This window comes from Psammomys obesus, unplaced genomic scaffold, assembly GCF_907164565.1.
Source record: "Psammomys obesus unplaced genomic scaffold, mPsaObe1.curated_primary_1811, whole genome shotgun sequence".
In the NCBI taxonomy this organism is placed as follows: Eukaryota; Metazoa; Chordata; class Mammalia; order Rodentia; family Muridae; genus Psammomys; species Psammomys obesus.
In genome coordinates, this window is record NW_026587032.1 from 1,271,945 (window position 1) to 1,290,049 (window position 18,105).

Here is an 18,105-nt window from a genome sequence, read left to right on the forward strand (position 1 = left end):
GATGAACCAGCCAGCCAGAGTTCAGAAAGAGCTAGAAAGGGTGAGCTTACTAAGCAGGAAGTCTCGGGCTGAAAACATTCTAGGCCTGGATTAGATTGTACAGAGGCTAGAAGCTTCCAGGACTAGGCCTAGGTTAGCAGATGGAGGCAGTAAGCCTCAGAGACAATTGATTCAAGCAAACAAAATTACTTTTATATACACAAACAGAGAGAGACACACACATACACACGCTCACACACACGAGCGCACATGTACACATTTTCTGAGCAGTTGAGCATTAGTAGGAAAGCTAAGCCTTGAGATTTATGTTTCTTAGGAACATTCATCTGACATGGATGACAGATTTAAATATAAGGTGTAAAACTCCCAAATTTATTTATTTTTTAAATAGGAGAGCATCTTTGGTGTCACCAATTTAGGAAAAAAAAACAAAAGAGAAATTCATACAATGTTCATAAATTTGTGCCAACATGAAATTATTTGCTCTGCAAAAGATGTGTAAGGGAAGAATAAGCAAGATACACATTAGAAGAAAACATTTGTGAGCCACATGTCAATCAAAGACTGGCTTCTAGAATGTATAGGAACTCTCAAAGCTCAAAGGTTTTCCTTAAAAATCCACTTATAAGATGGTTGAAAGTCAGTATGATGGCTCACATTTGTGATTCCCCAACACTTGGAAGGTTGAGGCATGAGTTCCAGGCCAGCACTCACTAGATAGAAAATGGTCAAAAAAAAATGATGAAGAGACATTTCACCAACAAAAACAATATATAGTTAACAGAGCAAGAAGCTGGGGCTGGGAGATGGCTCAGTGGGTAACGTGCTTGCCAATCAAGCAGAAGGACCTTAGTTCATGCCGCTGGAAGCCAGGTGAAATGTGCGTCTCTAATAATCTTGGTGCTCCTAAGGTGAGACTGGAGGGAGAGACAGGACAATCCCTGGAAATTCTTGCCCAGCTAGCCTGGTGTGCACAGCATCGAACAGCAGACCGTGTCGCAAATGAGCAGGAGGGTAAAGGACATGTGCCTACGTTTGTCCAATGACCTTCTGAGCCCTGGCACAGTGACTTCTCTCTCTCTTTCTCTCTCTGTCCCTGTCTCTCTCCCTCCCTCTCCCTTTTTTCTTTCTTTCTCACTCACACACATAATCACATACACACAGATTTTTAAAAACGATGTCCATCATCATTAGCCATTAAATAAACTCAAATTTAGACTACAAATACTACTACTATCACTACAAATCTACACACATTTAAAATATGGATGAAGCTGCAGAGACGCGGAAACATTCATGCTTGGCTGGTGCTGATGCAAAATGGTGCAGCCATTCTAGAAAATAGTTTAGCCAATATTTCTCTCTCTCTCTCTCTCTATCTCTCTCTCTCTCTTCCCTCCCCCTCTCTCTCAAACACTTTTATTTAAAATTGGTCATTAAAAAAAATTAAACATGAAGTTATTCTACTAACTAGAAGTTACATTTGTGGGCATTTGTCCCAGAGACATGAAAATTTATATTCACATAAAAGTGTTTATAGCAACTTTATTTATAATAGCTCCAAAGTAGAAACAACCCAGGTGGCCAAACAAATGTGGTACATCCACGCCAGAGGATGCTACTGTGTGATACAAAGTAACCTACTGTTGACAAATGGGACCGCTTAGATGAGCCTGGGTACTTATACTGGGTAGAGTAGAGCCAACTTCCAACATTGTGTATTGCAATTAATTTTTTTTAAATCGTCTCTAAATGAGAAAATAATAAAAATAAGAAGATAGCTTATTTCTAGAGATTGGGGATGGAAAGGGGCAGAGGAAAAGGGGGTGGCCATGTCCACATGAAAAATTCCTGTGATGAAAAAGCTCTTGTCAAGGTCAGGATCCTGGTAGAGATGTTGCCTGTAGCTTTATAAGATGTTGGCAGATGAAAGAGAGTAAGGTATACACAGGACCCATGTGCGCCGTTGCTGGAAACGGGGAAGGGCTGGAGGGTTTGTAAAGTGGCTACTGTGCAAGCGGGACAGATCCTGCCTGAGCTCAGATCCCCAGAAGGCTGGCGTGGTCATCAGTCTGCTACCAGTGTTGGGAATGTAGAGACGGGTGGGTCCTGGGGGCACACTGGCCAGGCAGGTTAGCCCAAATGGGGAAGTCCAGGCTTATCGAGAGACCCTGTCTCAGAATAAGACAGTGGAGAGCCAGAGAGCAATGGTTCTCAAACTCCCTAAGGCTGCAACTCTTTAGTACAGTTCCTCATGCTGTGGTGACCACGAGGAACATGTTTTGTTGCTACTTCATAATTGTAATCTTGTTACTGTTGTGAATTGTAACATAAACCTCTGTGTTTTCCCATGGTCTTACATGACCCCTGTGAAAGGGTCATTAGACAACCCCCCACAGAGGGAAGACATTTAGCGTGTGCCTCTGGCCTCCAGGCATGCACTCGAGGATGAACATATTCGCACATGCTCGTACTGCACACACACTGTGAGTGGGGACTTGAAAGAGGGCCCAGAGGTTCAGCAAACACATAGATCTTGCAGAGGATCTGAGTTCAGTTCCTAGCACCCCCAGCGAATGGCCTGCGGCTGCTGGCAACCCCAGCTCCAGGGGATCCAACGCCCTCTCCTGGCTTCTGCAGGCACCTGCGCACATGCACATAATGACACACACAGATGGACACGTAATTTAATTTTTTAAAAATATATCTTTTATAAAGAACCAACAAGTAATCACTTAAGACTTATCACGTGTGCCGTAAGAGACTGTAGGCCTGCCAGAGTGAGCATGGGGGCCACGGGGTTCGTAAGTGAGGTCAGGTGAGGATACACACGCCTCCTTTGCCTTGGTTGTCTTTTGTGCTGAAAAACATGAGCTGTTTGAGATGGTTAGGATGCTAAATTGTTTTTCTTCTTAGTCATAGATGTTTGATTTGTGCCCATAATAGACTGTGTTTAAAGATGAGAAAACATAAGGAACCCAATGATGAAGTGCAAGATAATTAAGGGTGGAAAAAAAAATGGCAAGTCTACAGTGCTGCTTCAGAAGTACCTTCGCCAATCTGTGAATTGCATCCATCTGATAAGAGCCCTCATATGGACCCTTGCAATGCCTTCGGCACTTCAAAAACAGTGTTAAAAAAAGAGAGAGAGAGAGAGAGAGAAAATAGGGTGACAATTACATCCAATTTGGGTTTGCATTCGAGAATAAAGGCTTTATCCACACCTACAATGTGACATTTGCAGAGTACTTGTAAATGGTGGCCTGAAATCTTCCCCTTCCTGTCATTTATAAACATAGAAGTTATAAAAATAAAACAGTAGTACTTTAGGCATACAAATCTAGAAAATTGGATTTTAATTTATTTTATTTTGAAGCTGGACTTCATCCCAGGCTACCCTTGAACTTGATATATAGTCAAGGATGACCTTGAACTTCTGATATCCTTAACTCTCGTGTATGCTGGGTTTATGCATGCTGGAGTCCAACTCAAGACTTTGTATTTGATGTTCAAGCATGTTATCAAATAAGCTGTATCCCAGTCCCAGCTCCAGAATTTTAGACATCAATTTTTGGAATGTAATTTTTTTTCTCATGATTAACACTATGTCAGGACTTATTCAGCCTTTCACTTTTCTGTAATATCACCTTTTAGTGTATTATCAGAAAGTTACACTTTCTTCATAGAATGTAACAAAAGTCCTTGTCTATTTGTTATTGAGGAATACAGAATAAAGCATGACTGTAACACTTATCTTATGGCTATTATCCCTGATCGCACTAAAGCAAACTTTAGGACACGCTATTTTATGTAATACCCTGACAAGACTTAGTTGAAAACAACAGATCCCTCTTCTGGATGCACACTGTCCCAAAATGGCAGGATTATTTAAAAAATGGTTTTGAGCAGGGTTGTAGTGAAAGACATTTAAAGTCACATATGGTCAGGCAAGGCTGATGTGTGTGCACACATTTGTCAGCCTTGAAGCATCCTGTCAAAGTCACTTGCTATGTACCCACTGTCTCTGTCTGGTGCAGTTAGGAAATAGAGTGCAGTGAGAATTTTGCTTTCTTTTTAAAACCCCAGTTGTGTTATGTGGCTATGTTTTTGTCTTAATCCCCGGTGTGGGATATGGCGGCTGCTCCAGTTTGTCCACAGCCGATAACTGTGATGGTCTCGTGCTCTAGGAAGGGCGTGATTTTTAGTTCTGGGGACTCTGGAGAGGGTTTAAACGGAGAGCCCTGAGAGTCTGTGACCGCTGCTGCGCCCTCTGCTGCTGGTTCCTGCTGCTGCGTTTGCTGGATTCGCTGGTTTGCTGGATTGCTGGATGTTCTAACGATGAAGATTGGACTTGCCCTCAGGAACCCAATACCCCTGATCAGCAGGAAGTAGTTTAAAGAGGTCTATGCCCCCTTTCCCCTCTTTCTCACCTACCGAGTTTTTTTTGGGGGGGGGGGGGTTGGAAGGGTGGTAAATATAAGAATCCAATAAAGTAGCCCAAAAAAGTACACCTACATAGAGGATCCTGGTCGATTATGTATTCCCTATAACAGAAAATTGTCATAATCTGAGCGCTGGGTTGGAGTTCAAAGCCTTTAACTTTTGTCCCGCATGGAGACCTGGTCAAACAACACACAGAACACATTCCCACAAGGAGAGTAAGCATGCCTCCCACCCTGCACTTCTTCACCAGTCAAACCAGACACTGGCTTTTATTTGTATGTGTGGCTTCTTGTGTGATACGTTTTTCTACTCCTTGCAGTGAGAAACCTCCAGTTCAACTGATTTAGGAACCACGAGAACCTAAGTCCCAATTTAGAAGCTTCAAAGTTGGTTATATCAGGAGCTCAGTCAGAACCGAGATTCTCCCTCCCCTCCTTTCTCTTCTATCCTCAGTGCGGCCGTTCTCAAGAGCGCAAGTTGGTGGCCAAATGTACAAGATCCTCCTGGTGAATGATGGCATCAAGAGGAGAAGCACCATGAGTTTCTGAGATTCTCCTCATTCCCCAGGAGGTTTTCTCTCTGTTCTCCTGGACTAACACTGGGTCCCCCACTCACCACTTAGACCAGTCACCACGAAGGTCTTGCATGGCGCTGATACTGAACATCTAAACAGGAGTGACATGCAATAGGCAGGAGAGACTGAAGAAAAGAATTTTGAATCTGCAATTAATTTGGAGTCTACCAGGGGTCATCAAGGTTACATGCTTGGGTTTTATTTCATGGCAAGGGTTTGTGACAAGGAGAACAAAGTAAATAGGCTTCTCGTATCACCTTACCTGTTTGTAGAAACTAGATACTAAGATCTGCGTCGGCTGCAGTGCGTGACTGATGCAGAATGGCTGTATTGCCCACAAGCTGATCAGATCTAGGTCTGCCATTTTACAGCCAGTTGGTGGTTTTGGTTAGGCATAAGTGTTACCATTAAAGCTGGTATTTAGGGTTGGGGTAGGGTTTCGGCTGAGAGTTGATAGGCTTAGGCTTGGTGTTTGAGGTGACGGTTGGAGTTTAGGTTCAGGGCTGGAGTCCATGAATAATTATGATATGTAATTACTTTGGCATACTATATGCTGATATGATGGCAAGAATGATAATGGTGTGCTAGGCAGGACTTTGCTTCTCTTTGCAGCTTGCTATCTGGCCCTTTTTTCTTCTTATCTGCCACCATCTGCTCTTTCCTTGTCTACACTACAGTTGGAACGGCTTTTTAAAGATACACCATAAATCATGCCATTTTCTTGTTCAGAAGCCTCCCTCACTTCCTGTGACACCTATGATCAGAACTCACATCTGTTGCTGACATCTCTTTCTTTTCCCTTTCAGCTGGGCCCATGGCTTAGCCCCTCTGGTCGATCTGGTCTCAAGTCCATCCCCATTGGTGTTCTGGGCCTTCTGTCTGGATGGTCTGCTGCTGGAAGCACTCACACCCTCCCTAGCTACTCAGCTTTCTGCTCCAAATCCCTGTGAAGAGAGGACTTTTTTTCTCTGACCTCCCAAATGGCATGAAGGCTACTGGTGGGCACCAATGTTTTATTGAGGAGAACCCTATTAGTGACACATGTTTGAGTTCGTATTTTCATTTTTAGAGAGGCGGTTGGCCCTCTGTTCTTTGTTTTCCTTCTAGGCTCTTCTGTCTTCCTTCTCCTCTGACCTCAGCAGGCTGGGATACTTAGTTGCATGGAGGCCTGATCTTTTCATTTTGATTTTAAAATATGATGTGCCCTAAATTCTCAGAGTAGTAAACTCCATTTCCTCTTATTACTAGAGCCTTTCTTCGGTTCCTTGTGTCATAAATCTCCCCCCTGAGAGTCGATGGGGCCTTTGTTTCTGGAGCACTCATGGAGAAGGGCTTCACTGCTTATCTTCCGCCATCTTTTGGTGCCTACAATGTCCTTTTCTTCATGGCATCTTCTCATTCTTCCTGACTTCTGAATTGAAATTCTTCCCCCACCCTCCTTCATTAGCCTTGAAATTTCCTCAGTCACTGATGTCCCCTGACATACTTACCTTTATGCTGCTCTTCTCCATAAACCAATGCTTTAAGTAGCTGCCTGAAGTGGGAAAGAGGGCTCAGTAAGCCAAATGCCTGCTGCACAAGCACTGGGGACCCACGTTTTAATTCCCAGCACACACACAGAAAAGCAGAGCATGGAGACATGACCCTATTAGCCCACTCCTGGGAGCAAGAGCTACGAGGATCCTGGGGATTTGCTGTTTATTCAGTGTAAGGGAAATACAAGGTCCATGTTCTGTGAGAGATCCTGTTGCAAAAACAACAAGGAAGACACTCAACAGTGAACCTCACACCACACACATGCATGCACAAACATGCACATGTATGTGCACACACACCCACCACACACACACACACACGCATTCACTAGGGAGTGAAAAAAAAATGAGGTTGTGAATGTACCCAGGTACGGTGGAGGGGAAGGCTTATTGTAGATATGAGGGAGAAAACAGCCAGAGTCATCTGGAATGGTCCAGACTGAGCAAGGGGGTGGTGGGGAGCAAGAGAGAAAGAAAGGGGGAACCAGGAGCCAAGAGGCCAAGGAGCCACACAGCCAAAATGGCTAGGTTATATGGGGAAGAGAAGCTGGGGGAAGAGAGGTGACTCAGGGGCTGGAGAGGTTGAGGGTAGGGGTGGAGTATGACAGCCAGGATGACTTTCTAACGGGCATGACCTGTCAGCCAGCACCCATTTTGATAAGCTAAATAGGTACCTCAGTCAGTCATTTGCTCCTGAGTTAGAGACCTATCAGCTGGTGTGGTAAAGGCATGGACATTTTGAGTGGAAAAATGGCCTTAGAACTTCATGTCCAGGGCTGGAGAGATGGCTCCGCGGTTAAGAGCATTGACTACTCCTCCAGAGGACCAAGGTTCGATTCCCAGCGCCCACATGGTGGCTCACAACCACCTGCAACTCCAGTTCCAGGGAAAAATGCGCCCTGAGCTTTAACATGAGAGAGGACATCTTAAAGGATGTAGCATACAACAGAAGAAAAATCACACTGGGAGGACGGCGGGGAGGGAGCTACAGATATTGATAGGAATGTAAGGAAGGAGGTTGCCATGTGGCTTCCCTGTCTGTCTACCTTACCCACAGCCACTTAAAAATGGGGCTGGTTTGGAATCGGTCTGGAGGAAATGGGGCATGCCCTGGTCTCCTGGGTAACCTGAAAGAAACTAAAGGCAACGGACACTGTTCAACTTCTCGTTATAGGCTGTGGGTTTGGTAAGGAGAAGCAGGAGGGAGACTTAAAATGGCGAGGTCGAGGCTGCAGAGATGGCTCAGTGCTTAAGAATCAGGACAGCTCTCGCCGAGTTCGGTTCCTAGCAAGCGAGTCTGGTGGCTCACAATCACCTGAAACTCCAGCTCCTGGGGGGAACCTGATGCCCTCTTCTGACCTTCTTGGGCATCTGCGCACACATGTATACCTCCCCACACACATATGCATAATTAAAAAGAAATCTTTTTTAAAACTCGTAGAGTAAAGAAGAAGAAAAAAAGTCACTGTTAGCCTGGGCTACGTAGTGAGAACCTGTCTCAAGACATATCAAAAACAAAGGATGCTTCAACGTCTTGACCTTGTAGAGCAGAAGAATATTAACTGCTTCCTTTTGTATGTCTGAATCTGTCTAGCTGAAACACTCACCGGCAACTAAGGCTGAGGGCTGGTGAGGTAAAACTTACTGCATTGTATGCAATCCAAAATTTACCTTAGAAAGAAAACACAAAACTTTCCTAAGAACCCTAGTTAGCTAACGAGAAGCAGTTTGCTTGCAGCTTCTGAAACAAAGATGCAAGCAAATTCTGAAAGTCCCTGTGGAAGACCTAGCCTCCTTCCCAACCTGCGGTGTGCTAGTAAAGCCAAGAAGCTAGAAGATGAAAGCACAAGGCGATTGGGAGAGATGCCGAAGCAGAGCACCGGATGCTGCCTCCCAGAGGCTTGTTTCACTTCAACCTTCACACCTCACCTCCTTTTACTCCAAGGTGACTCATCACCCAACTCTGGTTTTCCGCCCAGTGGTCACAATGGCTCGCTGTGGAGGTCGGCATCAGCTCTTAGGGAGTAATCGGCGCATCTGGTTTTATGGCGGTTCCATTCTCCTTCTCCTTCCTCGGGAGGCATGAAGAAGCCCGGCGCTGTTCCAAACATTAAAGCTCGTTATTTCTGATCTCGGTCAGTCTGCAGGCCTTACCTTACTATACATGACCTCTCGTTATTAGAAAACAGAAACAAAGTGCCACGCTCCTGTCTGGAATACTATCATGTGGTTACTGGGCTCCCTCAGAGACTTGGTGCTTAGAAAAGAGGGCTCTGCATCTCTCCTCACCTCAGCTGGGAGAGCTGACTGAATATGCAAGTTTTGGAGCTTGGGGCAACATCACTTCCACAGCCCCTGCCACCTGTTAGGGCTCCTCCTTTCTCTTCCTCAAGATGGACATTGCTAAACCTCCCGGATCCCAGATTTACTTGGAGAAGCCAGCCTCTAGCCAGCCTCGGAGATTCATTCATGGATGGTGCTGGCAGAAAATCATGGTCAAATAACAGAGAGCATCGTGCTGGCCGCAGCCCCAGGGCACAGAGAATAACGCTGCCTCTTTTATATCTGAGTGCAAATCTTGGTGCTCACAAGGGAAGCCGCAGCTGAACCAGACCTGGAAATCACCTCGTTTGGCAATTGGGAAGCAGCTACAACTAGGTCTGAGCTGTACCACTCATTGGACCGTGGTAGAAGGAGGGCTAGATCCCAGACCAAAAAACCGGAGCCAGAAAGGTTGTGTTCGCCTACTCACGCAAGTATCTCCAGCAGCCAGCCCACTGGCTTGTATTCAAGGGGCTCAGTGGAAGGACAGACTCCATGAGCCCACCCGTTAGAATTTCCACACTTTCTTTTATATTTAACTAACCTTAGCTTCAGAAAAGCCCTGTTGCGCTCTCTTTGGGAATCAGGAGATTCCCAAAGGCACAGGCAGAACAGAAAGGCCAGTCACACAACATAGCAGGGGGCAGGACCCTCGGAGAGGCTCTGGCCACCTCTGCCAGGCCCTGCTTCTTTCTCAGGTGTGAGGTTAGATCGAGAGTGACAAAGGCGTTTGCAACTTATCTGAAATGCCGAGAGAGAGAGAGAGAGAGAGAGAGAGAGAGAGAGAGAGAGAGAGGGGGGGGGGCAGGAAGCCAGCGTCTTGGCCTCAGGATAGGGAAAATGTCTTGTTTTAGTAACAGGACACGTTCCCGGCTCACCTGGGTCAGGCTTGGCAAATGTCACCTGGGAATCTTATAAGCATCTCTAGTTGGGAGTAACGAAAACTTTGCTCTTTCACAGGTAGTTTGGTTCTCGAGGCAGGGAGGAGCGTCCCCAAGAATTTTGCCCCAGGGACGCCTCTCTTGGTGCAGTGTACTGACCGGCTAAGCCTTCCGAGAAATGGCTGCTGACTGAGAACAACCGTGCGCTTTGAGCAAAGCACAAACCTTTGGGGGGGGGGGGGGGGGGGCGGGGGGGGGGGGGGGGGGGTGGAGGAAAGAGCTCAGAGGGGAGGAGAGGTGAGTAGGGAAACCGAGACAGGGGCTTGTCACCTGCTGAGCTTCCCAGGAGCCAGGGGGAGAGCGCCGCCCTGCCCAGGTGCTGCAGGGCGCGGGGAACCCTAGCGCCCCTCGTGCGCGCCCGGCTGCTCTCCACCTGCCGGCCGGGGTCTGCCCCTCGGGCTGGCGGGCGGGCGGGCGGCGAGCACAGGTGGCGGCGATTGGGCAGGCGGGGCCCGGAGGGTGACGTCACGGGCTCCGGTCCCGGCGGCAGAAATAGGGCAGCCGCGCTAGCGGTGGCACAGCGGCGGGCGGCGGAGGTTCGGGGGGCCGGAGCTCAAGCCTGTCTCCAGCGCGCCGGGGTGGGGGAACCAGCCGACCGCCGAAAGACGACCCAGCCGGGGGCCACGGGGTCCGGGTCGCCGCCGCTGTCGCCGCCACGGGGCGCTCCCTCCCTTCCAGCCGAGTCCGGCCACCTGGTCTCTTCCCCCTCGGCCCCGGCCGCCGGAGGTAAGCGGGTCGCGGCAGCTCGGGAGCAGAGGCGGGTGTCCGAGACGCGCCACCACCCACCAGCCGGCCCCGTCCCGCTCCTCCCCGCCCGGTGTCCCGATGCCCGCAGCTCCGCAGCTCGCTGCAGGGCCCGGTGCGGGCGTCCGCCGGTCCTCGCTGCCCAAGGCTGGAGAGCCAAGTTTGCGCGCCCGGCCGCGGGCACGGGACCTCAGGGCCGGGGCTCTGCAGGGCCACCCCGGCTGCGCTAAGACCGGAGGCTAAAGCTGGGGGGGGGGAGTTGTACCTTGGGCATGACACCCCGGGATCAGCGTTGGGGAACGGAGCCAGCCTTACGGGCGCGCGGGGCGCCGCGCAGAGCAGCTCCGGCTGAGCCCGAAGCTCGCGATCCGCACCGAGACCCTGCAGGCGCCGCTCTTGGGTTCTGAACCCCCGCACGGCCTCAGGCGAACCTCGGCGAGCGATAGACCCTGGTTCGGACCCGTGCCCTTGGCTGGAACCTGGAGCGCGTAGGGACCATCCTCAGCACTCTCTTCCCCTACGCTTTGTGGGGGAAACTTGCGTCCCCTTGTCGCAGCCAAAAGATGAGCTGCGCCTCTCCTGGCCCTCATCACCCCCGCGGTCCTCGGTGTGGGGAGATCGAGGAGAGGGCGTCCGGGCAGAAACCTGCCCTAGGCACCTTGTGGCTCTCATCGTGCGAGGCCACAGCTGCTGCCCACGAGCGGCTGCTGTGACACTGGAAAGTGTCTGGGGGGCAGTTCGTTCCGGGGACATTCAGGTTGGGGGACTTGGTGCTAAGAGCGGTTGTGGTTGTGTTGAGTGAGCTGGCCCCGACCCCTTGCCCCACGGAAAGAAGAGAGACCGTTTCCAAGTTTCAGAGGGGAGAGCGCAGGCAGAGTGCTGCTCTTCGGGCGCATGGTTGCCCAGAGTTTGGGTGCCACTGCAGCACGAGGCTTTGAGCACCCTGTAACTGACACAGCCATGTCCCACTCGGCTTCCCCCATGCCTGCCACCTGAGGACTCCGTGTCCTGAAACTCTTGCGAGGGAAGAAACGGACTGAGGACAGTCGGTAGAGCTCTTGAATTTGGCCAGCATCTGTGCTGTGCGTTGGTCTGCTCAGAGGTCCCTCGTCTGGATCCCCGACTAGGCCTGCATTTTCTCCCGGAGCTGGTCCGCCTCGCACTGCCCGGAGGACTTCCCTCCAGATAACTGTCCCCTGACACTGATGAATAGCGCTTCAGCGGTCTCCCCTCCGCTTCCCTCTAGGTGTCGCTTCCACCGAGGTTTCCGAGAGGGGGAAACAGAGCCAGTAGCTTTAGTCCGTTGTGTTAAGAAATCTGTTGCAAGCCTGTGCGCCAAGAATTGTATCAGATACACCCTCCCACCCCCCACCCCCCGCCCCGGCCCAGGAGGTGCCCAAATCCACCCCCTTATAATGCACCTTATACAGAAATGGGGTAAAAGCCGAAAACACGCACTGCAAACCCCTCCCCATTTCCTAAGGAGGAAAGGGGGGCATGAAGAAGACATCCGGACTGTTCCAGAAAGCCCCCAAGTTATTTTCCCACCCACCAGCCACTGGTGAAGCAGGGGAGAATTTTAACAGTCTGTTCTCATCCCTGGTACCGGCCAGTGTCTGCTCTAGTTCCTGAGTCTGAGGACAGGTTCTGGTATGGACACTGGTGTGGAAAGCAAATGGGCAGCGAAAAGAATAGGGCTTCTGTGGGCATCAGAGCCCCAGCACCTCTCCAGCAAACTGTTGAACCCCTCTGCCCTGCAGAACCTGGTCACTTCCTGTTGCAGTTGCCTGAGAAGACCACGCTTGCTTTCTTCCAGCATGGGAACCAACACCTCCCTCTTCTAAGAAAGACCGCACAGCCCGAACCAAAGGTCCATTGGAAAGAGTCTGTTGGATAAGAGGGGTTAACTTTCCTAATAATGTTGTCCCAGTGGCTTTATTTTCCCTCTTAGAATTCTGAGGTCACCAGTTTTTGTTAATTCCAGAAAGGCTCTTTCTTTCTCCCTCCCAGAGAGGGAGCAGCTTGCTGAACTGGGCAGTCAGGACTTTGATTTCTCTGACTGCTCAGCAGGTGAGCAGAGGAGGAAGAGGCTGGGTCACTCAGCATGCTTTTCCCTCTGCTAAGGACTTGCAGGACCTATTTCTTTACTGTGACCTCATGTGGTTATGGTCTGTTTGACTTAATGGTCTGTTCCAGGGACTGGCATTGAATAGCTGAGATTTCACAAACCTTCCCCCGAGTGTGCACCCTGTCTCCAGAGGTGTCCATTCTCTGCAGGACCCGCCCTCTCGTGTTGCTTATGTGAACTTACCGTTATTCTTCCAAATGAAATTAGGTACTTCAAGAAAGCCTCTCTCCTGAGGTGTGTTGCCTCGTAATGCATAACCCTAAGGCAGGGAACATCAACTATTGTGGAAAACCAGCAGATAAAAAGGACATATTTAAGAGGAGTTATCTGAAGGTTGGATGGACAGGGCTGATGAGAAGCCATAAGGTGAATGTACAAAACTTCAGTTCCAAGATGAATGTCATCAATTCATGCATTGCACATGGAATAATTTAGGTATCCAGTTCATTAATTGCTGGGAAATAGAGAGAGAGTGCATAGTTAATAGAAAATGCAACTTAGGGCTGGTGAGATGGCTCAGTGGTTAAAGGTGCTTGCTGATGGCCTGAGTTTGAGCCCCAAGATCCACATGTGGAAAGAGAGAACAGACTCTGTTCTCTGACTTTTACACACACACACACACACCAACAGCACACACAGCAATTAAATAAATGTAAGGAAAACTTAAAATGCAATTCCACTTGGCTCTGTTGTGCTACCAAGTTTGCCTGGTACAGTTACGTGCTTATCTTCTTTAGGTTGGTATTTTAGGGGCTCTCTGGGCTATCTAGAGTCTAAATCTTTCGGCAGAAATTATAATGTAGCCCCTGTTTCAGGATGGGCTTGGTATGTGCCTCCTCTCCCCAACATTGGGTAGAGACACAGAAGAGACCGGGAGGACTCTGGGGTCCCCCATTCGATGTCTCTTTGTTGACCGTCAACAGAGCGTGGTGTAAAATACAGTCTAACTCACTCGTCTCAAGCAGATGCAGGTGCCTCCAGGGCCCCAGACCTGATTGCTCTCTTTGAGGCTCCACCAAGTCATCCTTATAATTTCTAAGCCATTTGCGTGTGACTAATCCATAGTGACTGGCCTGGTAATGTTCCCATGTTCTGGAAAAGAGGTCAAGAGAGAAAGAGAGCTGATGAGCAGTGTCCCCGGCGGCCCAAGTTCCCACTCATCCTGAAAGAGTCGGTCACAGGAATAGACAAGACTAATCTTAAGCCCATCAGCACCTGTGGAAGACTCTGACCACCGCCCCTGCACAGTAAATGATATACATGTTGGTGTGTGGTCTTGGGATGAGGGCAGACTTTTTTAAAAAATGAATTCACGCTAGTTTTAGGCTTTCCGTAATAACTTATGGTTTTAGTCATGGCTTTTCAACTTTCTTCAAAAAGCAACATGGCATTTGTGATGTTACATCATCCTACTTTGTCATAACGCTGGCATCGTAAGTTCAGAAAGAGCACAGACACAGCCTGTTTTACACTGCCAGGGTCCTGGGGTTTGCACGGAGAGGCGGCAGCACTGACAAGCACAAACATGATCTAGGACAGAATGCAGACTTGAGCATAAGAAGGCAGACAGGTGTCCAGGAGGTGGGGTCTTGGGTTAGAGACTAGGTTTCTGCAGTGGCTTGATTCCAGACCATCAATGACTTCCTAAATCTGTAGTAGGCAGGATGACAGGAGCTAGTTCTCCTGGTCATGGGAGAATGTTGAGGACCAGAAGGACCAGGGGAAAGGGTGCCTCTCTTCAAACTAAGGCGCTTAATCTGCCAACCGATTGATGCCCTGAGTTGTTTGGAAGATAAGACTATCTCAGCTCTTTATAGGAGGCCTCAGGGACTCTGTCCTGGCCGAGCCTTACTCAGGGCTTGGGATCTGGCCAGCATTGAGTGAGACATACAGTGAATGAAGTATAATCTCAGAGGTGGCCTAGGTTCATAGACCAACCCTGTGCCCTCATGCATAGCTCACCCCCAGATCTGTGATGGAGGAATTCTTACCAAAAGCCAGCAAGGCTACTTAAATTGGAGCTTCAATGAATTCAGTAATGGCTTGACTTCCTCAGAGTGACTGGTGTTCTCTGGAGTTAGAGGAGCATCCTTCCTTGCCTCCCAGAAATCTGCGTGATTTCTCTTGGAGGGTGTGCCAAGCTGCACCTAGCCTGGGATCAGCTACAGAAGGGTGGCAGCTTGGCTTGTTCCCCTTGCCATGGTTACAACCTTGACAAGCAAAGGAGGCTGGCTCTGGGTATCTCTCAGGGGCAGGAAGGGTTTCAGGGTTCAGGGCATCCCAGTTCACTTTGTGTATATCAGCTCTGTCGAATGAAGAACTGCCTGCCAAGATTAAATGTTGGCGAGGGTGGGGACATACTGAAGGGCAGGATGTAACAGAACCACCCACCTGGTGACTTACATGCCACGTAGCTTTGGCAGGGCACTTACCCTCCTGTGACCCTGTCTTCTCTGTCATCAGATGGGGAGGGAGGGATTGCTTTCTGCATGGAGTGAGGTGGGGATTCTGAGTGAATTCCTGAAAAGCAGATGGAATAGTACCTGACACAGTAATTGCTATGTGAGTGGTAACCAAATAGAGACTCTCTATTTGACTATTAGACACATCATCAAAATTGATTTAGACCCAATATTAATTTTTCTTTTTATTGACTGAATTGTCATAAAACTCAAGTTGAAAATTTTTAGGCTGTTGCCGCTCTAGATGTAATGAATTGTCAATCACCCTTTGTATAAAGTGACATCCAAGACGTATCCACACTGTAAATGAAATCAACTGGCGGTGGCCAAACTGAGCTGCATTTTGTAAAGAAGCTGTGTAGGCTTATTTCAGCAGTTGGTCTGGCTCGCATGTCTCCCTGTCTTCAAATACCATCTTAATGGGGACTCTCAATGCAAACTGAATAAAGAGCGCTAGCAGCTCTAGCTAGCAGGGCTGGCACTGGGGTTGGGATGTCCTGAAACACCTCTCAGAATCCAGCCGGCTTAATGTTCACCCTCTGGCCCCGCTCCTTAGACGAAGCTACATGGTGCTTGCCAAGACAGTAATTGAAATGAATGGATTTTATTTTGATACTATCCATTAATAATATAACACCAGACATAATTGGTCTTAGATTACTAAGCAAACTGAAAGTAAAGCGTTAGATTTTTGTGGGTTGCATATTTCATAATTCAAGGAGTTGACATCTGCACATTAAGCAGGGCAGATTTTGATTATCTCTCTCTTTTTAGTGGGTGTGGGTAAGGAGGCATGATAACGGGAATACGTAGACCTTTAAATATAGGCTCTTACCTCACAAGCATTATTTGTTGGCCAAATGAGTATCAGCAAATTTTAAAGAATAGAAAGCAGTCTTCCTCATTCTAGCTCGAGTTACTATAGTTAGCCCTTAAAATATGCGAAAGTCCAGCAGCTGCCATCTGCAGTCTCTTGAACACGGCTCCAGGTTCAAAAGAGGATAATTCATGGAAAATATGGAGTTGCCCTATTAATTTTCAGAACAAAACCGAATGATTGCATTGTGGGAAATAGTCTCTTCTTGTCCCACCGCCTCATCCCTCTGAGGCCCTGTTCAAACAATAATGGCTGCTATGATGCGGTGCCTGACTCTATTGGCACTACAGAGCACTGTTGATTTTCTCAGGCGTGGCGGGTGTGGTTCAGGTAAGAGTTTAGTAATTTCGACATCGGCTCGCCTAACTACTAATCTGGATTGTGCAGAGTCAGGCAGCTGCTGGTTCATGTCACAGGCCTCTCCCCCCCCCTCTCTCACACACACACATACACACGCCTAAATCAAATCATTGTGTTTCTATAGCAGCCAAAGCCACGCTATGCCAAATGCATGTCAGGTACGGAGATGGCGACACGGTGGTGGTAGCTACCGACCGCCTGGACTGCTTCCCCGGGAGCTTAGCTTTGCCGGCAGATGTCAAAAAAATGAGTGGCCGAGGAACGAATCAGAGAAATGGGAGTCTCTGCTGACCTTGTCACTTCATAAGCCAGCATGTGGTGTCCCATCAGTTAGTCGGCCTTTTCTGCCCATTGGCCTTTCTGTCTCACACATGGAGACGCAGCCAGAGGAACCCGGAATGAGGCACAAGTGGCTCTGTCTGGTAGCCACGGCCGCTAGTGACCGAGGTGACAGCCTTTGTCTCTCGTCGAGGCCAGAGATTCTTAAACTGTTTCTGCACTGATCCCTTCCTCCTCTCACATAAACTAGGTATACAAATCAGGTGTCACTGGCAGTAAATCTTAAAGACTTTCGCTTATAAAGGTTTATGTGTGTGTGGACTAGAGAGCATTCGCCTGCCACTCCACCCCAGGCCAGAGGCATCAGCTCACCCTGGAGCTCCATGGAGCCTGACGTCCGGGTGATTGTGAAGAGGCTGACGTGAGAAATGGGGATCAAACCGGTTCCTCTGAGAGAGTGCACACGCTCCTCCTAATCACTGTGCCTCGTCTCCAGCCCCCAAGAAATTTGCTTTAAAACGATTCTTTAGTACACACGCACTTTTTACTATTTGTCGAAGATAAGCGTAAAATTTGCATTCTCGTGAAATGGATGTGCATAAGAAATTGAGTTTTGGTGTGTGTTCGATACCGCAGGGGGAAGAGCATCTTTGGTGTCTCTTGGATCTGATTAATATTTTGATTTTATAATTGTCAGTGTTGAACACTGTCACATAAATACACAGTACAAAATGGCAGAAGGGTGTTCGGGACCATTTCGGAAACGGTTGGAAATTCTGTCCTGCTCCGGAGCCAAAATTCATTTAGCAAGTTTTATGAAATTCCAGCCAGCAACTCAAATAGCAATTTTAAAAATCAAACATTCTTACACAATACCATCCAAATATATGTTCTCATTTGATACTTACATGCTGAGAAATGATGGTAGAAAAATATTAAGAGATTCTGCCCGCTATAATCAAATCATTATGTTTCCGGAAGAGCAGAAAACTTGGTGTGCTCTGTGAAACCCTGTGGTTCAGAGCCCGCAGTAGTCGTGGATCTGAGCCAAGGTGTTGCAGGCAGCGTTCAGCTATAGTATGTTGGGTCACATGACATGTGTGAGGCAAAGCCAAAGTGTGCTCAGAGCCAAGGCTGCCATGGGGTGGTAAGACGGGACACGGGTGAGCATCGCCAGAGACCCCTTGGATTCATTTTGCATTTGCTTTTTAATCAATTGTTGGTCCTGTATGTCACTGTTTACTACATTTCTACCGTTACCCAAGTTTTACTCCCTAACCCCCTCCCCCCAAAAGGAAAAACCACCTAAGGCCCTTTGAGGTTGTGACCCACAGTTGAAAAGGCTGAGGTCCAGGGCGGGAGTTGCCCAACGTTGTCGACTTGAGCAGAAGGATGGGACTCTTCAAGCTACACGGTGTCTCAGAGCAGACGCCAGCTGTC

The 18,105-nt window shown here is 48.5% G+C and overlaps 1 protein-coding gene across 2 annotated transcripts in view; it reads left to right on the forward strand.

Moving 5' to 3' along the window:
- The first annotated feature begins 10,392 nt into the window (after nucleotides 1–10,392).
- Nucleotides 10,393–18,105, forward strand: part of Fstl4 (follistatin like 4) — a 398,369-nt gene continuing 390,656 nt past the window's right edge. For both annotated transcript variants that reach the window (XM_055602883.1, XM_055602884.1), the window contains exon 1: nucleotides 10,393–10,541. The gene's annotated coding sequence lies outside the window, so the exon portion shown is untranslated. The remainder of the gene's footprint in view (nucleotides 10,542–18,105) is intronic.